The sequence below is a fragment of the Sus scrofa genome, chromosome 18 (assembly GCF_054392235.1).
Source record: "Sus scrofa isolate SSC_HxYL_T2T_F1_AM1 chromosome 18, Sscrofa_HxYL_maternal_Yorkshire_Landrace_v2.0, whole genome shotgun sequence".
Classification (NCBI taxonomy): Eukaryota; Metazoa; Chordata; class Mammalia; order Artiodactyla; family Suidae; genus Sus; species Sus scrofa.
In genome coordinates this window covers 28222089-28239075 of record NC_139400.1, presented here as the reverse complement: position 1 = coordinate 28239075, position 16987 = coordinate 28222089, and the positions used below count along the sequence as shown (strand labels likewise).

The following is a 16987-nucleotide window of genomic DNA, read 5'->3' as shown; positions in this document are numbered from 1 at the left end:
GGTATTAATTTAAATTATAAATATCGATTAGGGGTTACTGGAGGTAAAACATCGGGTGATACATTAATGGAGGAGGAGAAAGAATGTGTGGCAATTACTCATCTAATCCAGATAGGGAGAAAAAGTCATGTCTTATCTGAATCTGAGAAGACTTTAGAAATCAGTCAGCATCAGGGAGTTCCCTTCGTGGCTCAGTGGTTAACGAACCTGACTAGGAACATGAGGATATGGGTTCCATCCCTGGCCTGGGTCATTGGATTGAGGATCCAGTGTTGCCGTGAACTGTGGTGTAGGCCTCAGATGCAGCTCAGATCTGGCTTTGCTGTGGCTGTGGCGTAGGCCTGCAACTGTAGCTCCGATATGACTCCTAGCCTGGGAATTTCCACATGCCATGGGTGAGGCCCTTAAAAAAAAAAAGAAAGAAAAAAGAAATCAGTCAGCATCAGACCCTATTGTGCCAACCAGTGCTAAATTAAACATTCTTTTTCAGATGGTCCAGTTCATCCTTAAGCTTCAGGAAAGAGCAAAAGTTGTCATTCTAACAATCCTAAGTCTCTCCCTAGGCAGTGCCATTGGTAATGAACTTGCATGTAAATAGCCAAAAACTTTTTTCATGGCCTAGTCATCATTTCTGTTTCTTTATGCAAGTATAAGTAATTCACATATTTATTCTTATCCTTCCTTTCTTACACCAAAAGGTCATATATATGAACCTTCTATATGAGTACAAAAAGCTTCATCTTTTTAGGAGTTCCAACTGTGGCTCAGCAGGCTAGGAATCCGACTAGAATCCCTGAGTATATGGGTTCTATCCCTGACCTCAGTGGTTTAAAGCATCTGGCATTGCTGTGAGCTGCAGTGTAGATCAGAGACACAGGTCCAATCTGGTGTTGCTGTGGCTGAGGCATAGGCTGGCAGCTGCAGCTCCGATTGGACCCCTAGCCTCGGAACTTCCATATGCTGAAGGTGTGGCCCTAAAAAAAAAAAAGCTTCATCTTTTGATATATAATACTCCATTGTTTGAAGGCATCTCGGTTTGTAGAATTAAAACCTTGTTGATGGACATTTGACTAATATCAAGTTTTAAGTTGGAACTTTAATAACTTTAAGCCCCTTTTATTGGCACTCTTACTTTGGGGACAGGCTACAGAAGTTAATATATAGAAACTGGTTGAATATAAATGAAAAACTGCAAATCCAGCTATAGTTCTAATCTGGGCTATGGAAGATGTTGTATAACTTCACAGTCGTGCTACCTCCATGCCCCTTCCCTCTGTTTCACTTTCTTTATTACCATGTGTTTTTCTGGTGCTGTTTGGTTTATTTTTGATTTTCAAATTTTCTTCACTTGGTTCCTTCTGACCCTAATACACCAGCCTCCCTAACTGCTAGTTAGACCTTCATTAGGAAATTGTTAGATTCTGCAGGTGACATTTAAATTTTACAGTTGCCAAAGGATGATAGGTTTCAATCCAGGTGAGAATGGGTTTCTTGCTGGAAGTTCTATAAATTTTCTTGTTACCAAAGTATACCTAGCAGCAAATTTGCATTCTCTTGGTGATAATTCATACCACTTATTGGCTGGCCCAGGAGGCCCACACCACACATTGCTAGAGGTTCAGCAGGAACAGAGACAGCAGGACTGGGAAATGCTTTTTAAATCCTTGAATTGGAATTAGGTCTGGGCTCTTTGGAGGGAAGTATAAAAAGGTGGTTGTTTGATATTATTTTGGCTGCCTTTCTGCCACAAGAAAAGGCAGTGAATAAAGAAAGGAAGGAGAAAATACAAAGAAGGTTTGGTTACAGACAAAAAACACTACATTGAGAATCAAGAAGCATGGATTTTGATCTGTATTCTACTACTAATTTGGTCTGTAATTTGTCCTATGATTTCACTTCTCTGGGCATAAGTTTCCACACCTATGAAATAAGTAGTTTGGAATTATAACAGAAATATCTCTGAAATTCTAAGCCAAGAAAAAAAGAGTAGGAAAAAAAAAAGTGAAATAGAATGTCTTCAAGATTTCATATTGGGAGTTCCCGTCGTGGCTCAGTAGTTAACGAATCCGACTAAGAACCATGAGGTTGCAGGTTCGATCCCTGGCCTTGCTCAGTGGGTTAAGGATCCGGCATCTGCCATCAGCTTGGATCCCGCATTGCTGTGGCTCTGTCGTAGGCCGGTGGCTATGGCTCCAATTTGACCCCTAGCCTGGGAACCTCCATATGCCGAGACAGCGGCCCAAGAAATGGCAAAAAGCCAAAAAAAAAACAAAAAAAAATTCCATATTGACTTCAAATAGTATAAAGTGAAGAGCTTGTCTACTACTGTGTAACACCTATTATAGTTAGTACTGTTGCATAACAAATTACTGCCAGAATTTAGAGGTTTAAAATAAACATTTTACTTTGATCACAATTTTGTGGGTTGCAGATGCAGCTCAGATCCCATGTTGCTGTAGTGTAGGCCAGCAGCTGCAGCTCCGATTAGACCCCTAGCCTGGGAACTTCCACATGCTTCAGGTGTGGCCCTTAAAAAGACAAAAAAAAAAAAAAAAAAAAAAGGTGGAAGGAGGAGAAGGTAAGTGAATATACCAAGAAATTTCAGTTGATTAGAAGGCTCAGGCTAAGTGAGGCTGGGACTCCTCAGAGGTGGAGGTATATGTAGAATTAGCAAAAGGCTTTGAAGCTCAGGTTGAAATTCTTCAGGACCTACTGGAAAACTTGTGAAATGCCATTTGGAAAAATGACATTAGAGTTAATACACTGCAAGAACCTGTTCAAGGATGAGTTAGGCAGAGAGCAGGCATTTTGGATTTCCACCTTCAGATTCTGGAGGCTTTGTGTGGAAATGGAAATATTTAAAGGAATAAATTATTGAGCAGAATTGATATAGAAAAATATATTAAAAACAACCCAGTCAAAAAATTGGCAGGGAGTTCCCTTGTGGTACAGCAGGTTAAGGATCTGGTGTTGCTGCAGCTGTGTTTCAGGCTGTAACTGCAGTGTGGGTTCGTTCCCTGGCCCAGGAAATTCCATGCCGCAGGCACAACCAAAAAACTAAACAAAAATTGGGCAGAAGACCTAAACAGACATTTTTCCAAAGAGGACATACAGATGGCCAACAAGCATATGAAAAGATGCTCAACATGTCTAATTATTAGAGAAATGCAAATCAAAATTACAATGAGGTATCACCTCACAGCAGTCAGAGTGGCCATCATCAAAACATTTACAAATAGGAGTTCCCATTGTGGCTCAGTGGAAATGAATCTGACTAGCATCCATGAGGATGCAGGTTTGATCCCTGGCTCAGTGGGTTAAGGATCCAGGTTTACCATGAGCTGTGGTGTAGGTCTCAGATGAGGCTCAGATCTGGCATTGCTGTGGCTGTGGCATAGGCTGGCAGCTACAGTTTCAATTCAACCCCTAGCCTGGGAACCTCCACATGCCTCAAGTATGGCCCTAAAAAGACAGAAAAAAAAATTACAAACTATAAATGCAGGAGAGGGCGTGGAGAAAGGCAACCCTTCTACACTGTGGGTGGAAATATAAATTGGTACAGCCACTATGGAAAACAGTGTGGATGTTCCTTAAAAAATGAAAAATAGAGTTACTGTGTGATCAGCAATTTCATTCCTGGGCATGTGTCCAGAAAACATGAAAGCTCTAATTCAAAAAGATACATGCACTCCAGTGTTCATAGCAGCACTGTTTACAATAACCAAGACATGGAAGCAACCTAGGTATCTATCCCCAGATGAATGGATAAAGAAGGTGTTGTAAATAAATACAGTGGAAAATAAAAAAGAAATGAAACAATACCATTTGAAACAACATGAATGAACCTAGAGATTATCATGGTAAGTGAAGTCAGAAAGAGAAAAACAAATACCATATGATATCACTTATATGTGGAATATAAAATATGGCACAAATGAACTTATCTGTGAAACAGAAACAGATTCACAGGCATAGAAGACACACTTGTGTTTGTGGGGTGGGCACTTAGATTGGGAGTTTGGAACTAGCAGGTGCAAACTGTATATAGGATGGATAAGCAACAGAATTCTATTGTATAGCACAGGGAAATATATTCAATACTCTATATAATGGAAAAATTTTTAAAAGAATTTTTGGTTTGTTTTTTAGGGCTGCACTTATGACATATGGAAGTTCTCAGGCTAGGGGTCTAATCAGAGCCGCAGCTGCCAGCCTACACCACAGCCAGGGCAACATGGGATCCGAGCCACATCTGCGACCTACACCACAGCTTACGGCAATGCCAGATCCTTAACCCAATGACCAAGGCCAGAGATTGAACCCGCATCCTCATGGCTACTAATCAGATTCGTAACCCTCTGAGCCACAATGGGAACTCTTAGAAAGCACTTTTGATGTATTGTTTCTCTCCTTCTGCATATTTGAGAATGTTGAAAGTTAATCTAACTCTGTAATTAACAAGAGTTAGTTAATTATAACCACCAGTTGAAACTATTCTCAACAAAGTCTTATTCTCTTGCCACCTATTTTGGGAGTTCATGTGTTAGTATGTAAAATTCCATTTCACTGTTTCAAAGTGATTGACCTATATTTTAAGAGTGCTTATTATACATATTTAAAATATATAGGAGTTCCCATTGTGGTTCAGTGGTTAATGAACCTGACTAGTATCCATGAGGACGTGGGTTCAATCCCTGGCCTTGCTCAGTGGGTTAAGAATCCGGCGTTGCTGTGAGCTGTGGTGTAGGTCACAGACACTGCTCGGATCCTGCATTGCTGTGGCTGTGGTGTAGGTTGGTAGCTGTAGCTACAATTTGACCCCTAGCCTGGGAACCTCCATATGCTGTGGGTGTAGCCCTAAAAAGTCTAAATAAATAAATAAGATATATAGATGTATAAATCCCCCTTTTCTCTCTGCTCCCCTCTGGTTTCCACAGGTAATTATTGTTTTTGACAATATTTTGTGCTTCATTCCAGGGCACATATTGTGTACGTGTCTAATACTATCCATTATTATGTATTGCCTTTTATACAAATGTATGCTAACATGTATCTTGAATGTGTATTTAAACTATGTATTTTGAAACCATTTCTACATCCTTGCTCAGTTATGTAAAATCCTTTCTCTTTTCTTTTGCTCTCTGGTCTCCATTTCCTTTGTATAGTAAATATACTGTGGAAATGCAAATTTAAAACTCCTGTTTTTTTTTTTTAAACCAGTTTTCTTTTTTTTTTTTTTTTGGTCTTTTTTGCATTTTTAGGGCCGCACCTGCGGCATATGGAGGTTTCCAAGCTAGGGGTGCAATCAGAGCTACAGCTGTCAGCCTACACCAGAGCCACAGCAACACCAGATCCAAGCCGCATCTGGACCTACACCACAGTTCACGGCAACGACGGATCCTTAACCCACTGAGTGAGGCCAGGGATCGAATCTGCAACCTTATGGTTCCTAGTTGGATTCATTTCCGCTCTGCTATATGGTAACTCCCAAAACATATTCCTTTTTACTTAAAAAAACTTGTTTTGTAAAATAGTGAGGAGGAGTTCCCTGGTGACGCAGAGGGTTAAGGATCTAGCGTTGTCACTGTTATTCCTGGTGTCACTGCCATGGCTGGGGTTCGATCCCTGACCCAGAACTTTTGCAGCCACAAAAAAAGAAAAGAAAAGAAAACATGAGAAGAAATGAAAATATTAGTCACATTTGTCAGTATTCAGTATTCTTCTGCATAGTGTTTTTTTAGCCCTTTTCTCTGTGTGTGGCTTATCCCTGCAGCTTCTGGCCACTAGAGGGCACTAGGATATTATTTGTTTTTTGTGGACTGTTTATAGTGAATTTAGAATTTAAACTTTCATATTTTTCCTTATTTGTCCTACATTTAATATGAATAAAATCTTCATCCTGAGATCAATCTATGTTTGGCGTGTATGAACAATTATAGTATCTTCTGTGCTAGCAATTTTGACTTTGAAGACTATTTTGTGGAGTTTCCATCGTGGCTCAGTGGGTCACAAACCTGACTAGTATCCATAAGGACACAGGTTTGATCCCTGGCCTCACTCAGTGTGTTAAGAACTTGGCGTTGCGGAGTTCTCATCGTGGCTCAGTGGTTAATGAATTTAATGAACCCAACTAGTATCCATGAGGACGCAGGTTCAATCCCTGTCCTTGCTCAGTGAGTTAAAGATCCAGCTTTGCTGTGAGCTGTGGTGTAGGCCAGCAGCAGTACCACCGATTCGACCCCTAGCCTGGGAACCTCCATATGCCGTGGGTACAGCCCTAAATAGACAAAAGACAAGAAAGGAAGAAAGAAAGAAAGGAAGGAAGGAAGGAAGGAAGGAAGGAAGGGGGGAAGGCAGGGGGGAAGGAAGGAAAGACGGAAGAAAGAAATTGGCGTTGCTATGAGCTGTGGTGTAGGTCACAGACGTGGCTTGGATCCCGCATTGCTGTGGTTGTGGTGTAGAGTGGCAGCTGCAGCTCCAATTTGACACCTAGCCTGGGGTCATTTGCGGCCCTAAAAAAATAAATAAATAAAATTAAAATAGAGTAAAAAAGGCAAACCACAGAATGGGAAAAACTATTCCAATATATATAGCAGGAAAAGGACTGGCAACTAGAATGTATAAATAACTTACAACTCAATAAGATACATAATCCAATTTTTTATTTTGTTTTATTATTTTTTTTTTTTTTTGTCTTTTTGCCATTTCTGGGGCCGCTCCCACGGCATATGGAGGTTCCCAGGCTAGGGGTCAAATCGGAGGTGTAGCCGCCAGCCTACACCAGAGCCACAGCAACGCAGGATCCAAGCCTCATCTGCAACCTACACCACAGCTCACGGCAATGCTGGATCCTTAACCCACTGAGCAAGGCCAGTGGGTTAAGGAAGCAGGAACTTCCTTAACACTGATCTGCTTCCTGAACAGGAAGCAGATCAGTGGTTGCCTAGGGCCATTGTGCTGGTGATGGTGAGTCAACTGCATGGGAGCAATAGACAAACAACTGAGTTAATAAAAAATTGCAAATTATGAAGGAAAGAAGGCAGCATGTGCAAAGGCCCTAAATTGGAGAAGAAGGTTGGTTTTTAGTGAAGTATTTTTAGGCAGAATGCAAATGGTGAGAGATAAACTTTTTTGGAGAGATAAGTGCCAGATCATGTGGAGAGAGGCAAGACCTCAAGAACTTGAGAGGGAATAGACTGTAGAGCACAAAGTGAGACCCTTATTTCAGTAAAAGGGGGAACGAAGGCCAAGCTGGGGCAAATGAGGTAGGCCTGGTGATGAGAAGGTAAATTTTTTTTTTGTCTTTCTAGGCCGCACTGCAGCATATAGAGGTTCCCGGGCTAGGGGTCCAATCAGAGCTACGGCTGCCAGCCTACACCACAGCCACAGCAACAGCAACTCGGGATCTGAGCTGCATCCGCAATCTACACTACAGCTCACAGCAACGCTGGATCCTTAACCCACTGAGTGAGGCCAGGGATCGAACCTGCATCCTCATGGATACTAGTCGGGTTCCTTAACCGCTGAGCCACAACAGGAACTCCTGAGAATGTAAATTTATATCAAGTATTTTCTTTTTCTGTTTCTTCTCTTTTATCTATGTAAAGTAAGAATGTCACTTGAAAGTGAGGATAGAAATTTGAGGGGACAGGGGGAGTATGTACCTCTAAAGAAACTTCATAAGATGACTGAGGTGCTATTGATACTCATTTGGGTTTTGGGAAGTGAAATTAAAGTGAAATCAGTCAGCTTGGTCACATGGTATTTTTCTTGCAAAATTTAGCCCTTTAGGCCCAAACATGATATAAATAGATGGGTAGGGGCATCAAGATTGAGGTTTTGCCTGACATAAGTAATGTAGAGAGAGAGGGTATGGAGCTATTTATGAGTCATTTTCAGGGAGTCCTCTTTGGGCATATCAGGTTAAAAATTTGTTGTTGTCACTGCAGTGGCTTGGATCACTGCTATGGTACAGCTTCAGTCCTTGGCCCAGGAACTTGCACATGCTGCAGGTATGGCCCCCAAAAAAGAGAGAGAGAGTCATTTGTAAGATGGACCAGGAAATCTAGACTAGATAAGGAGAGAAGTAAAATTAGAAAGGGATTGGTGAATTGTGTGAAAGTGATGTTGTTGGACAGGAGACAGAATTTTATGAATTGGGGCTACTTCTGGAAATGAAACGGCAGATTAGGAGAAAGTGGTGCTAGGGCGACTTTGAGGTTTCTGAAATGGAGGTCCATTTATTGAGATAGAGAGTTTGGGAGGAAGAGCAACAGGTCCAATGAAATCATGAGTTGAGTTTTGGAAAGGCTGTGTTTGAGGAACCCATGGTATATATGTAAGTGAAGATGTCCAAAAGGCACTTGGACATGTATATCAGAAAGACTGGGCTTTAAGTAGAAATTTAGGAGTTATTAGCACATGCATGGTAACTGAAATGTGGTGATGGAAGAGATGATCCGAGGGAATTTATGAGATAAGAGAAGGAGAGGGTGTGTGGTTTCCTTTTTCCTTTTTTTCTTTTGCCTTTTAGGGTCGAACCTGCGCCATATGGAAGTTCCCAGGCTAAGGGTCAAATTGGCGCTACAGCTGCAGGCCTAAGCCACAGCCATAGCAACACCAGATCCGAGCCGTGTCTGTGACCTACATTGCAGCTCATGGAAATGCCAGATCCTTAACCCACTGAGTGAGACCAGGGATCAAACCTGCCTCCTCATGGTTACTAGTCGGGTTCTTAACCCACTGAGCCACAATGGGAAATCCCTGGTTTTCTTTTTTCAGAACCAGAATGGTTGTAGTGGTTGCTAGTGCTTTGTTTTGCTTTGCTTTTTCCTTCAGGATTCTACTTTTCCAAGTCCTAGCAAATCTAACATGGAATGATAGTAAGAGCAGAGTTTAGGTCCTGGTTTTGCCATTTCCTACTGTGTGCCTTGAGTAGGTAAGTTTTTGAACCTCAATTTTCTGGTCGTTTAAAAATGGCTGCATCAAGAGAATGAGAAGGCAGCCACAGACTGGAGAAAATATTTGCAAAAGACCTGTCTAGTAAAGGACTGTTAATCACAATACACAAAGAACTCTTAAAACTCAACAATAAGAAAACAACCAAGTTAAAAAAATAGACAAAAGACCTTAACAAAATCTCACGAAAGAATATATACAGATGGCAAATAAGTATATAAACAGATGTTCCACATCATATATTAGCAAGGAAATGTAAGTTAAGACAGTGAGTTGCCACTACACACCTATTAGAATGGCCAGCTCAAGAACACAAAGCACAGAAGATGCTGGTAAGGACGCAGAGCAGCAGAAACTCTTATTCATTGCTGGTGGGGATGCAGGATGGGCCAGCCAATTTGGAAGACAGTTTGGCAATTTATTACAAAGCTAAATATGCTTTTACCGTACAATTCAGCACTCGTGCTTCTTGGTATTCATCCAAATAAGTTGAAAACTTATGTCCATGCACTGATGTTTATAGCAACTTTACTCATAATTGCCAAAACTTGGAAGCAACCAGGATGTCCTTCAGTAAGTGAATGGACAAATTATGATACATCTAAATAATGGAATATCATTCAGCACTAAGAAAAAATGAGCCATCAAGCCATGAAAAGACACAGAAGAACCTTGAGTTCATATTACCAAGTGAAAGAAGCCAGGCTGAAAAGGCTACATACTGTGCAATTCCAGCTGTATGATGTTCTGTAAAAGGCAGCACTATGGAGACAATAAAAAGGTCGGTGGCTGCCAGGAGTGGAGGGTGGAAGAGATGAGTAGGCAGAGATAGAAGATTTTAGGGCAGTGAAACTATTCTGTATGATAGTGTAATGGTGGTGGATATGTGTCATTATACATTTGTTAAATCCATAGAATACACAACCACAAGAATGGGCCCTAATGTAAAGTTTGGACTTTGGGTGTTAGTGATGCGTCAGCATAGGTTCATCCATTGTAAGAGACATACCACTCTGGGGCTGTTTGTTGATGGGGGGAAGCTGTGTGTGATGGAGGGGAGAGAATACCTGAGAACTATCTGTACATTCAGTTTTGCTATGAACCTGAAATTGCTTTAAAAAGTAAAGTCTATTTTTTAAAAAACTAGCCGTAATAAGAAACTGCCTGAAGGCAGGTTAAATAACTCAGAACTACTGGTCTAAACTTGAAATCACTTAGTAAGTATCGTAAGATTCATTGATCTTTATTTTTAGTTGTTTGCTGCTGCTTAATGGGAAGGTTTTGCTTCCCTTCCTCAACTCTGCCACCTCCATCAAGTTTTTTTATACTGATAGTGAACAATTACATTCCTTGGAAAGATATAATTATAGCCTAATGAATGGATGGATGTAAGTGTCTGGATTTTTATATTGCCGGGGAAGAAATGATGGAAGACACCCAATACCAATAATTAAAATAAATTCATTTCACTAAGTAGCGATATTTAAATCTTCTTTCAGGTATATTTTTTACCCTGTTTACTTTTATTTTATTTTATTTTTTGCTTTTTAAGGCCATACCCATGGCATACGGAAATTCCCAGGCTAGGGGTCGAATCGGAGCTACGGCTGCTGACCTACACCACAGCCACAGCAAAAGGGGATCCGAGCCGCATCTGCAACCTATACCACAGCTCATGGCAATGCTGGATCTTTAACGTATTATGTGAGGCCAGGGATTGAACCTGCACCCTCATGGATCCTAGTCAGGTTTGTTAGCCACTCAGCCGTGAAGGGAACTCCTGTTTACTTTTATATCCAAGTACTTTTTCATACTTGAAAGCTTTTACCTTTTTTTTTTTTTCTTTTTTGGCCACCTTGCAGCATATGGAGTTCCCAGGCCTAGGATCAGATCCAAGCCACAGTTGCAACCTATGCCACAGCTGCAGTAAGGCCAGCTCCTTTAACCACCTGTGTCAGGTGGGGGATCGAACTTATGTCCTGGTACAGAGATACTACCAATCCCGTTGCGCCACGAAGGGAACTCCTAGATATTACACATTAATCTACTTTGAGTACCAGGGCCTCTCTCCCCTGTGGGTTCCAAAGCAATTTCTGAAAAGATGAAAAAGGGATATTGGGTTATATCTATGTATACAAATAAGCCTGTAAAACTAAGGTGAAGTAATTGGTAGATACACTGACTGGTGGACACATTCCTCTCATTTCTTATTGTATCCAAATTTAGGGGGTAGAGGGAATGGCAAAAGTCACTTAAAAAAAAGAATAATAACTAATACTTCCAGACATTTATCCTATAGATATTCTCACACATGTATGAAATATCATATATAGAAGAATATTCATTATGTACTATCATGGTGGTATGCAAGTAAATAGCAAAAGATAGGAAATGATCTAAATGTCTATTGGTGAGGAACTAGTTAAATAAATATTGTACATCTATAGACTAGAATAATGTGCAAGAGGTAAAGTGAGGCAGCTCTAAATGCTGATATGAAATGATCTCCAAGGTAATGTGTGTCTCTTGAACTTTGTGCCACGACCTTTGTTACCTAGCTAAAAACAAATGAACAAATAAAAAAATAAAATCCAGATCTTAAAAACCTATCTTTAGCATTGTCCTGAGGATTAAATGAGTCATGTATATAACCTCATGCAGTGCTGCCTGGCATGTGGTGAATATACAATAAATGACAACCTTTGTTCTTGTTTTTTTCCCCTCCGATTCCTTGATTATTATTTGGAGGGTTCCCAGGATGTATCTTCTTCCTTTGGGCCTAAGTAAATCTAGATTGTCAATCTGAATGGATCTGTGAACTCCTTGAAATTGTATAACAAGTTTTGTGTAAGCAAGACCAAATGCTTAGATTCTAGAGAGAGGGTCTGGCTCTGAAAAAAGTTAAGACACATTGATCTAAGCCATTTTGCTGTTTTATGTTTCCTTCCACCAGAAAATACTCTGCTGTCAGTTTTCCCTTTATAACTAGTCTCATATTCCTTATCGTTGCTATTAAAAACATGAAGTTGTAGGAAGTTCCCATCATGTTCCCCATACAAACCCGACTAGTATCCACGAGGATGTAGGTTCAATCCCTGGCCTCACTCAGTGGGTTAAGAATTTGGCGTTGCCATGAGCTGCGGTGTAGGTCTCAGACATGGCTCAGGTCTGGCGTTGCTGCAGTGTAGGTTGGCAGCTGCAGCTCTGGTTTGACCTCTAGCCTGGGAACCTCCATATGCCACAAATGTGGCCCTAAGAAGCAAAACAAAAACAAAAACATGAAGTTGTAAAGCACCATGACATTTTGGAAACTTACAGAGTTAGATGTAACTTATTATTTCTTCAAGACCCATATCTGATTTTTCCCTGGTGAAGCCTTCCCAGATCTCACAGGTGTTGAGCTGTGTCCCTGGAGCTCTTTGGTTGTTGTTATAATCTCTCTTGCTATTGTAGGCCTTGCAAGGGAGAGGCTGTGTGTTTTCAATACATATATACTGAGTGTCTGTATGTGTCAGACATTATGCTAGGTAAATAGTACAGATAAGATCCCTGCTCTCTTGAAGCTTAAATTCCAGAATGGGAAAACAAAAAAATAAGTAATTTCAGATTGTGGTAATTGAAGAAAATAAGATAATTGAAGAAAATAAGTGATGGGGGCCTGGCCAAATAGGGTGATTGGGGAAGGCCTCGAAGAGGTGACATTTGTTCTTTTTTTTTTTTAGGGCCACACTTGTGGCATATGGAAGTTTCCAGGCTAGAGGTTGAATCAGAGCTGCAGCTACTGGCCTACACCACAGCCACAGCAACACCAGATCCGAGCCATGTCTGCGATGTACACCACAGCTCACGGCAACACTGGATCCTTAACTTGCTGGGCGAGGCCAGGGATCAAACCTGTGTCCTCATAGATACTGATCACATTTATTTCCGCTGAGCCACAACAGGAACTCCCGAAGAGGTGACATTTGAGCTGAGGCCTGAAGGATGAACTCCCTGGGTTGTATGTAAAACGTTTTATACAATTCCAGCCTCTTACAATCTTGATTGTGTTCTTGGTCATTTTCTTCAGGTTACCTTAGAATGGTGATTGTTGAATTTAATTTGCATATATATTCTGTATATATTTGTGTTCAGCAGTAGCTCTTCTGCTTTCCTTCACTTTCTCAAGAGTGAGCTCTTGAAATGACTTTTTTGAATCTAGTGAGACCTTTATTCTTTCTTTGTTCTTTTGATTCTCAGGATTTTATAAACAGTGTTATCATCCCTACATATTCCTCTTGGGTGTGTGTGCTGTGTATTTCTTCATTACATTCTCTTAGTAGTAATTTTGAAGCAAGCCTCATTGTAAGTACTAGAAATATATTACTCACCATAATAGATGATCTGGGAGTTCTTAAGCAGTAGTCAATTCAGAGATTTCCCAACTATTTTTACAAAAGTAAAAACTTTTACCATAGAGAATCTAGTCCTCCCAAAGTTGGGTTGCACCTGGAAAATGTCATGCTCTCTTTCTGCCATGTGCTCAGTGGCACAAGGATGAGCTTCAAATCACTCTTCTTTTGAGAGCTAATATAGTCTTGTTAGCCCACATTCAGAATATCCTTGATAGTTTTGATGACCACTTGAAGGAAATGGCCTTTGTTGCACTGGTTAGAGAGGTAGGATTCAGTTTCTTGAATTAAAGGGCCTCACTGGAAGGGTGGGTCAGAGTACGTTTTTCTATGAAGATACTAGGTTCCCTGGATTCCACATTATCAGAATTAAGCACCTCTCCTAATATTACTTTGTTACTCAAATCCCTTAGCAGTGATCTCTTTCTGAATGCCCTAGCCTCTATTGTTTTCTTGACAGTAAAGACAAAAAAACAGAGCAGCTCAGAATCAGGTCTCAATCATTGGATCTCTTGGCTTTCAGATTGCAGTGGCTGCACCGTTTCCTCATAGGGTCTGGATTTCCACATAGACACAAGGAAATCTCTGGGATTTGAAAATAACAATGTATTGAATGATAATGAAATGACAGAGATTGTAATTGTAGCAGGTATAACTGAAGATAGACAGTAGGAACATAGAAGTAATGAGCTGAACATGTTTTTATCTGTACCTGAAATCAGACTTGATAAATTAAGAAAACACAAAAATACAGAAGCACACATTTTATTAGCACAGTGATGACATCATCACACGTCTTATAGCCTCTGGAAAACTCTACTCTATACCACTGAGAAAATGAAAAGTGAAAAAGACCAAATACCATTTAGCAGTATTATCAAAATACTTTTGGGAGTTCCCACTGTGGCTCAGCAGGTTATGAATGTGATTAGTGTCCATGAGGATACAGGTTCAATCCCTGGCCTCTCTCAATGAGTTAAGGATCCAGCATTGCCGTAAGTTGCGGTGTAGGTCAAAGACATGGTTCAGATCCCATGTTGCTGTGGCTGTGGTGTAGGTCAGCAGCTGTGAAAGAAAGAAAGAAAGAGAGAAAGAGAGAAAGAAAGAGAGAAAGAGAGAAAGAGAAAGGAAGGAAGGAAGGAAAGAAGGAAAGAAGGAAAAGAAAATGCTTTTGACTTTGAAGGGCCCTTGAATAAAAGGGGACTGTAGAAAAGAAGAAAATTCCCACCATTAATGGTAGAGGTTATAGAATTTGTAAGAATGAAAACTTTTCTGAGACACTGATTTGCAGGTGAAAAAATTCATGTCTCCTTGCACAAAGCCTTTGTTAATCCCCAGTGGTCTCCTCTTATGTAGTGGTTCTCAAAGTGTGGTCTGTGGATTTCTGGGAGTCCGTGATACCCTTTTATGGGGTCCATGAGATCAAAACTATTTTTTATTAATATTAGCATGCTATTTGCCTTTTCCATTGCATTGACATTTGTACTAACGGTGCATTAGCGATGGTGGATAAAACTACTAGCACCTTTTCATGAATTACGGCAGTAGCATCAAACTATTGATTGTCATTGTACTCTTCATTGCCAGGCACTTGTGACTAAAAATTTTTTCCAGTTTTACTTAAGAATTTTCTTGATGAAGCAACTGAAGTTTTTTTTTTTTTATTAAATATCAACATTAGAGTATAGTTTTCTCTCATTTTTTTTAGTGAAGTGGAAAGTATACATAAAGCAGTTCTGCTGCATGTTGAGTTATGATGGTTGTCTTAGGGGAAAGCAGGTTTTTGAGTTGCTTTGAAACTGAACTAGCCTCTTTTTCTTTTTCTTTTTTTTAAATAGCACAACACTTTTATTTGAAAAAACAACTGACAGGTAAATCTTAATTATTCAGATTTAGGCATTGGCAGACATTTTTTGGAAAATGAACAAAGTGAACCTGTTACTTCGAGGAAAATAGACAGCGTTTGTTGTCAATGATAAAATTCAAGCTTTCAAAGGAAAATTAGAATTTTGGAAAACTCAAATCTGTCCCCATGAGCTTGACAGCTTCCAGTGTAGCTACCTCTAGTGTCTCTTACTTGAGCTCCAGACACTCAGATATACTGACCTGCTTTCTGTGTCCATGTAAGTGTTTCACGGATGTTCCACATTTAACATGTTCAAAGTGAACATTGGTTTCTTCCATAAAACTTTATCTCTTTCACCCCACCCAAGTTTCTCTCACCCTCATAAATCACCCTCAACCAGTTTTCAAACCAGAACTGGAAATTATTCTCTATTTCTTTTTTCCACCTCCTGCTTATAATTCATTAACAAGTCTTACAAGTTCTGCTTTCAAAATTACCTCAAGTCTATTCTTTTTTTTAATGATTTATATTTTTTCCATCATAGTTGGTTTATCAAATCTATTCTGTCTGCTTTTCTTCATTTGTATCACTGTCACCTACTGTAGGTTACCATCGTTTCTCACTTCATCGTTTACATCAGCTTTCTGATGCAGGGGGGCTACATTTTTATAATCCAAGAAAAGTGGGCAGGGGGAAAAGACCGCCTTCTCCCTCCTCCTTTGAGGCTTACATCATTAGCTACTCCTTAGTACTGAGTAAAAGTGTATTTGACCCTATGAGGTCAAACTAGGACTGTTTTGGTGCTTATTCACATCAGCAGAAGGGTGGTAACATGTGCTAAAATATGTTGAATCACCTCAGATTTCTGTATAATGAGGGTGTCCTACTTTGGAATGTCATCTTTCCCTTAAATTCCTGTCCTTGGTCCTAAGGATCATTATCTTGCTGAATTGAATGCAGGCCTCATTTTATCTTTCACGTAATGACCTGAGACATATCTCAGGTTTTTATTTATGATTTTATAGTTAAGCAAGCCTGCTTCATTCCAAGATGTTCTAATGGCTTTCTTGAGCCATTATTAACTTACAGTGGTTTCCCTGTCCATTCATGGCCTGATACTAGGACTTCTTCAACTACTCGTATAACTATCCTACTCTATCCCTATCAGATGTGGACTCCTCTTAACACTATGATGGCAGCATTGCTTAAAGAAATTTGAATTCTCTTCCACTTTCTGTCACTGTCAGACTTGGAAGATTTTGGCTTTAAAACATCTTTATCTTGTAGAGAACTGTACTTAGAAGCAAAATCAAGGTTTTTATGGACCTCAGGAGGTATTTACAACATCTGAGACAATAATTAACTGTAAGCTTTAAAATCAAAGCAAATTTGCCTTGAGATCATTCTGAGCAAGTGAATACAACAGCACGGTCAATCCCCATTATTCCAGGATTCTGTGTTTGCAAATTTGGCTACTTGCTAAATTTATTTGTAACCCCCAAATCACTACTCATGGTCCATTCAGGGGTCATTTGAGGACATGCACAGAGCAGCAAAAAATTTGAGTCATTTGACACACATGTCCCCAGTGGAGGTCAAACAAGGCAGTGCTCTTGCCTTCTTATAAGCTCTCGGAGTTCCTGTTGTGGCTCAGTGGGTTAAGAACCTGACTAGTAGCTATGAGGATGTGGGTTGATCCCTGGCTTTGATCAGTGGGTTAAGGATCCAGTGCTGCTGAAAGCTGTGGCATATGTCTGGCAGATGCATCTTGGGTCTGGCATTGCTGTGGCTA

The 16987-nt window shown here is 40.2% G+C and overlaps 1 protein-coding gene and 1 long non-coding RNA gene across 9 annotated transcripts in view; both read left to right on the top strand.

Moving 5' to 3' along the window:
• The window catches only part of AHCYL2 (adenosylhomocysteinase like 2), a 172082-nt gene that overhangs the window by 76931 nt on the left and 78164 nt on the right, over nt 1-16987 (top strand). The gene's annotated exons all lie outside the window — the stretch shown is intronic.
• Nucleotides 11021-14434, top strand: LOC146394955 (uncharacterized). The gene is made up of 2 exons (XR_014833917.1): nt 11021-11993; nt 12705-14434. It is a non-coding gene; the product is annotated as an uncharacterized LOC146394955 (long non-coding RNA).